Raw genomic sequence first — 7,498 nt, forward strand, 5'->3', positions numbered from 1 at the left:
TATTTCATTTCATTGGGAGCATAAAAATACAACAGAGGAATTTTGAAATGAGACAAGAAAATATCATGGAATACTATATACAGATAAATGCATGTATGCTGGAGTAGGTACATGTGTATAGCAGCCAAAAACAAAACAAAACAACAACTTCATATCAGGCTTACCCAGAATCTAAATACATGTATAATAAATTGTGAATAAAAACTGAAAGGTAGTTATACAAGAATTAATAATTTGATAATCGATATTCACTTTGCAAGCAGTTTCAACGTGAATGTCAAGTATTGTCAATAGAGAATTTAAAGAAGATACATCTGGTAATTCTTTAAACTTATTTTTACCTAATTACTTGCTAAGTTCTTATTACAATATTCTAATCACTTGTGAATGTTGTTCGATCACAATTCATAGTTTCAGAATAAAATCCAGACACAGTCAAACCTGCTTTAGTGACCACCTGTCTACAAAGACCACCTGTCTACAAGGACCACATTTTTTGTTTCCTTTGAAAATGGTTTCTCATTGAAACATGTACTAAAGGAACCTGTCTACAAAGACCACCTGTCTACGAAGACCACTTTTTGTGTTTCCCTTGGGCGGTCGCTGTAGACAGGTTTGACTGTATTCACAAACATGTACATATAAATATATGCTTAAAATATACTAGTTGGTGTAATGAATATTACCCAAAACTATAACTTTTCTTTAACTGGAATGAAAATTGCATGATTCATATTTCAAAAACTTACCATTCTTTAGGACAATGATATCTGTCATAAAATTATTCTGGAAGGTGGTAATTTCATTTATTTTCAAGTATGTATGTCAAACTTCAAAACCAATTAAAATACTCAGTATTATACACGTATCTAGTTACATTAACATAGGCTAAATGTATATCTTTGTTAGCTACAAAAAAAAATAGAATGAGGAATAACTAACCACCAATCTGTGAGCATTCAGTTGGCTGGTCTTCAATCAAAAGGGGTCAATGTATGGGACATTACATCCTTGCTGGACCTCTGATAGGCATTTCAACTCTGTTAGGAGCATTTTTAGGCTGTCAGTCCGTGGGCAGTCAAACTTAGTATCATCGGTCATTGGGCGTGAACGTATCTGAATCACTGCAAAGCAATACATATAATATTTGCATTTGATTATTCAGAATGAAACAGAAATAATGATAAATTAATGGACTGCATTGGAAGCATTCTACACCATAAACATATTCTAATGTTTGCTTAAATATCACTATACCCAGAAACAAATAAACTAAAGTTACTATGGAGATAATAATTATTTTTTATCTGGCTGGTACTGCCCCCCTCCTCCTCCTCACTTTGGGGTCAAAGGGGCCGCAATTGTGTTCCCAAAATCTCCGGTAAAGAACAATAGTGAATTGCATTAATTCAACCCAGTGTAATGATTGTAGCCTCTCAACATAATCCCAATTTTTAAAAAGCATATCAACAAATCTATTTTACACACTACTAGTACCCAACTGCAAACTACGAGATGTACTCAGTTTTGATAACAGCCTTTATAGAAAGTAATTTGGATGATGTGCATTAACAAGAAGAAAGTATCTGAATAGAAAAATGTATTACTAACCAAGCTCAGCTAATGGGATGTCTCCCATATCCATGGTGTGTACAAGTCCAGGTTCCGACACTGCCAACATTTTCCCCGCCACCACCTGCTGCCCTATTTCATTTTCACCGAAGTGCCTCTCCTTGGTACCGAATTCTTTCTCCTTTTGATATCAGTCAAGTTAGTAGATTTGTCCCTGTTCTACGGGACAAGGCTATCCTGGATAAACTCCATCTAATGATTGAATAAAGGTATTTATAATAGCAATAGTTTATAAAGAAAATAAAACCTGATATTTGATAATCGTATCTCTAACAATGGCAAACCTACCAAGTGCTAGACCTGACCTGGTGAAGGCATGTGGTTCTACATGTACAATAATTTTAGTGCACTAAAGTTTAGACCCAGTCAGACTGTTGAATTATATTGTTTCAAGTCATTTCTTTCACTCTGCTCTAATTAATCGTGATCACTATGAGAGACAACACACCACAATATCCTCGTTTAGTCGCTGAAAGTGAAACAGCTTTCGATGAGTACGAGTATAGACGTAGACTTTATTACCGAAGATCTGCACTTTGACAAAATATGGTCATACCTAAAACCACTTATACTTATAAGGATGCAAAGAAAAGACTTACATATATGACCAAATTATGCAGGTCTAAAGTGAATTTGAAACTAAAGTAAAGGTAAATGTGATGGTGATCTTTGGTAGATGTTGATGCAGTGTACTCACTACTCACTAGACTAGTCATTATGTAGTGCCAGTGGTATATTTCTACAGCAACAGATACAGAACCCATCTCTGAAATCATGCCAGGTTTGCCACATCACATTAATTTAAGTTCTAAACATATACTGTAGCCCACAGATTAGTAGCAAATAAATTGGGTCTGTTGTTACTACGATAACCCCAGAATCTAATTTAATGGGTCCCGTTCATTGAGCGAAACATTTTTAAATTGTTTGCATGCACGTGCTTTGTACACTAACATAACACGCTACATGTGGGACTGGGTTTACGAAAGAGGTAATTATCATAGGGTAATCACCAATTTAGGAGAGGTTTATTTACAATTTTATAGATAACTCAATCACGACGTGCATACATTTTCATTGAATCGAGAACAAATAAACCTCAACTCACCAGTTCCACGCAGACTCGAAGTTTAAGCATCAGATTTCGGTGAATCCTATTCTGCTAGCAGACTAGTTAGCTAGGCGTGCCGGTTCGTAAAATCAACAATTTCCTTTTCGCGCGTTAACTCGAGCTTTACGAACTGGCATACAAAGCGCTCACATTTTATAAAATCGAATAACTTTTTAATTAAAGCGTTTTATGACCTAAAATTTTGCAGAAAGGTTGATCATGGTAATATCATTCAGAATATGTAAAAATATTAAAATCGAAAATTGACACGAAAAACGCTTCGTATGCCGGTTCGTAAAATCAGCGACGGTATATGTCATAATTTTTAAAAGGGGAATTGATATTGATACTATGAAATATTAGGGGAAGGTAAAGAATTGTACATAGAGTTAGGATTTATTAGGATTTTCAGCCTTTGAAACAAAATAAGCAGAAAATCGTATCTCTCTGCACATGCTTTCTATGGAACATCCGGGTACGTGAATATACTCTTTCCCGGACGTGATGTCATATATAGCAGACCAGCGCCGTGACTGATTGCTATGCAAAGAGAGGCGGATATTTTTGACATTTTAATTAAGGATTTCGAGTAGCCAGAATTTTTTTGTGATATACTATGTAATTGAAAAAATTATAAATAACATATGCTTGCCGTAGGTACCAAATTAAGGGACATTTATTTGCTTAGAATATCAGCTTTAAAGGGGGACCATTCGACGACCGTGCGGCTACTGCTTCACCCCTGGAGTATATACAACGCAAGGCCACCAGACACCCGACGTATGGTCGCCGTGGAACCGATGTACGGCATGGCTACGGCGTATCTAATCGCTTTGGCGAACCTAGAATTAGAAATGAAAACTGTTATAACTCCGCGTTATAATCCCACAGCGACCCGTACGGCCTGTAAAAATAGGGATACGCCCTAGGGTGACCCTTAGGCCACCGGCCGCCGCAAGTATATCTCGATTTCGGGTGCGTACGGCCGCCTTATCCTACCCGTAGAGCTGTGACCTAGGCATTAGGAGCCTTCGAGAGAATCTCTGATATACGAAACTAATGAGATAACGGGACAGCTCTCAGCATAATCCTGGGAGGACGTGGATCATTTTAACAAAGACAAACAGACTTTCAAACACGACTGCTGACTTTTGGGGAATTGCTTTTGATAACCACCTTTTTAAACTGTAAAAGAAGGCCCAAATTCATCTAGCGGTGATTCTTTACCCGTTTTCTGTGTCAAGAAACGACACTCCGACGAAAATGTAGGAACCCTCGGGAGCCTCTATGATGTAAGAAACCAAGGAGTTGTGAGAGTAGTTCTCTGGATAATTGTGCGAGGATTTCAGGAACGTCTGGTCATCTTGTGACTGGAAATCCAGTGGAGATATATCGATGGTCTCCTCTGTTTCCGAATGGAAAACGATGTTAACATAATTATGTGTATATTTTTTTAATTTCGTGTAGTGGAAAGTGCACTGAAACCTCAGGCATTTCCAATTGAAATTGTAAAGGTGTCTTGGTATAGCGCTTCCTTCAATTGAAAATCAATTGGAGGTTCGAATCCAAGCTCAGCACTAACGTCCTTTAACACACAATTGCCACTCTCCACCAACGTGTAAATGAGTATCTGGCAATTGCTGGGGGCGGGGGGGGGGGGGGTAACAGTTATTGAAGGGCCCTCAAGATCAACAGCATTGATGCTGGCGAGGCTTCCCTGTGTAAACAAAATCATCATATTAATGATATTGAATATTATTCTTTTAAAACAAAGTGTAAGATTCGAACAACAATATACATATTTTTATATAAGTGAGCGTGTAAGTGACAGAAAGCAAAACACTTCCTACATTGGAGTAGCGTGGGCACTAGCATTATGTGGGCGGTCCTACCACGGGAATGAAAAACGAATTTAACATAGCTACCGACTTTTCCTTTCCACCCCTCCCCCTCTCTCTCTCTCTCTCTCTCTCTGTCTCCCTCCCTCTCTCTCATCTCCCTCTCTCCCCTCTCCTTCCCTCTCTCGCGCTCTTGCTTTGTTTGTCTCTCTCTCTCTCTCTCTCTCTTTCTATTCACCTTTGAAGTGATTCGGGGGGGGGGGGGCACGTGTCCCTCGTGTCTCTCTAGCTACACCACTGACGTGTATTTAAATTTAAATCTTGTATAACACTGATTTTGTACCTGTTATTTCTGTTTCACACATTTTACTACATTGTAGGTAATGGAGTAACGCATACTCGTATACAGATTGAAAGTCATTATGATACCCGAAGCAGAAAAGAAGAGCAAATATTTTATGAAAACTGCCGATCAATTTCAATGTACATTTATACACATAAGCGTGTCATTTTAAGGTATCTGATCATTCCAATAATAATGATATGCCGTTCTTGTATAGTGCATATCACATTTATGATATAACGTCTCTACATGCATGCGCTGCCAAAAGGACTTTGGGTGTAATTACTCCGTTTTTAGATTCCGTGTCCAATACGTACGTTACACAGTGAACATTAAAGTGGACAAAATCACAAACATGTCAACTAATGTATCACTAGAAACTGGTAAGCTAACAGATGGCCACCATACGAGTTTTAGGTCAACTACATATCGGGTGATTCATAAAAATACAAATAAAACCAACTCCATGGCCTCTGGGATATACGAGAGATTCGCCAGTAAAATAACGATGTTTTAATAATGACGTCACATAATGCACCAATACTGACCAAGCAGACAACATCCCATAAAGAATGAACATAATTGCAAAGCTATTATTTCTCAAATTATAATGAGTTTAGTGTATATAAATGTGATGGCATTTCAAACCATTCAAAAGAGGATATGAAACCAATTCTGATAACTAAATTCTTTTGCTTGTAAATACACAGGATAGGGGTTAATTAACAATCGAAGAAATCAGACTTTCAAATTGAAAACCCCCCGGAATGATATTAAGGACGGCATTTGTTCCATCTTGAAACGCCAAACATACCGCGGTATGTGCAGCTGAAAATACAATGGCGTCTTATTTTGTTTACAAGCGACAGATTCCTTTATTTTTGTATCGCTGCATTTGTCATCAAAATAAAACCATGCGAGGGGTTTAGAGTGAGGCAATAGATTATACATTTAGCCTGACGGTAGTGAAGTAAGAGAAAGAACTCAAGAGAAGATGAAAAAACCGGCACTGAAAATGTGTGAGATGTCATGGGACATCGTCTGCTTGTGCAAATCATGTCCATCCAGTGATGTCACACAGCCCTTCAGGTGCTATGCCGGGGCTGTATTTTAGCGTTTTGTAATTTATAATAATCATTACTTCGAGTGTTTCCAAGCATTGAATTTTGATAACCTTGTCGAATCAAAGTTTCATCTTTGCAATAATGAAATTAAAGTTAGTTTTTAAAATCAATGAATATCTACTTTAACTGTCTCTGAAAGTATCATTTTACTTTATGTTTGTTCTGACCTGAGCTCTATTTTATAGAGCTAACAAACATCATAAATTCTGCTAGATTCATTACGACGTTGTATTGGGTAATATATAGGAAATAACATTATAGAATTGACCTTTCAAGCAGAGGAAAGAAATAGGAGACTATTTGCTTTGTGACATGGAGACGACCTAGATTTAAGGTCGGCAAACACGAGATAAAATGTGCGCGTCTATTTAATATCGAGGGAAATGTAATTACGACCCGTTTTCAAGCAGAAAATGGATTGATGCAATATTTCCCTTTTATAGTTACTCGTAAATTTAGCTATCAATTTCTCATAGTTAGGCCTAATAACTTAAGTATTTTACTTCTGCGCTACAACCGAACCCTAACAAGATAATTCAGAGGTTTTGAAGTAAGGGGCATATAATGCCACTTTTGGTATCAAAAGATGCTCAGGACAATATAAGTCAACATTTTAAAAAGATCTTAAAATCTATGAAAGTAATCGCAGAATTCACCTAGCAGAGGGGGGGGGGGGGGTCTTTTTCAGTTCAATATCATGACTTGGTGCGTTGGTTAATTCTGATTCCCGTGTGAACGGTCTGACAGGGTGGAATGGTAATTGTTCCCTTTTCTCTCTTCGATTAAAACCGCCGTGGGGAATATTGAATTTAATAACTGCATTATTTGATAAGTGGCTCACTTGCAACATGATGGACAAGACTCGACTTTCAGGAAATCAACCTACAGCAATTTCAATAGCCTTGCGAGCTTAAATGAAATGTGAGAACATGGACATAAGATATACGCAGACCGAAATAGACTTCTGTCTAGAAGTAAAACCAAAGGGCATTAAAGGTCAAGTTGGTTTCTTGAAAGTCTGTGTGACCTTGGTTTGGACAATCCGTATTTTCGTTATCTTTTGTTACTCACCTTTCCCGCAGATGTCGAGCAAAAATCCCTCACCGACGATTGCAGAATCTGAACTAAACTCCATCCAGGCAATCTGGTGTCGGGTGTTAATCTCTGTCGGTAAGGTGTTACCACTGAGTGTTATCAGCCGAGTTTCCTCCAATCCCGAATCATTCCCGAAACCGACCTTCAAATAGTCGTACCCAGGTTCGATGTCAAAAGCAGTGAAATTCAAAATGGCGCTGTTACCATGGGCAACCTCAAAGATCCACGTGATTTGAAGGTTGTTGGGATAGTTGTTAGGGTTGCCGGGTGAAGCTACAGCAACCGATTGGTTGATGGACAATCTGATGTGATGGATATCGTCAGTGGAGTTGTCCAGAGTTACTTGTTATACCAA

The 7,498-nt window shown here is 38.0% G+C and overlaps 1 long non-coding RNA gene across 1 annotated transcript; it reads right to left on the bottom strand.

Moving 5' to 3' along the window:
• Positions 1–808: 808 nt before the first annotated feature.
• LOC115928021 lies at positions 809–2,810 on the bottom strand. Its single transcript, XR_004065825.1, has 3 exons — positions 2,741–2,810; positions 1,612–1,824; positions 809–1,124 (listed from the first exon to the last, which is right to left on the bottom strand). It is a non-coding gene; the product is annotated as an uncharacterized LOC115928021 (long non-coding RNA).
• Positions 2,811–7,498: the final 4,688 nt, after the last annotated feature.

The sequence above is a fragment of the Strongylocentrotus purpuratus genome, unplaced genomic scaffold, assembly GCF_000002235.5.
Source record: "Strongylocentrotus purpuratus isolate Spur 01 unplaced genomic scaffold, Spur_5.0 spur5_scaffold_21, whole genome shotgun sequence".
NCBI lineage: Eukaryota > Metazoa > Echinodermata > Echinoidea > Camarodonta > Strongylocentrotidae > Strongylocentrotus > Strongylocentrotus purpuratus.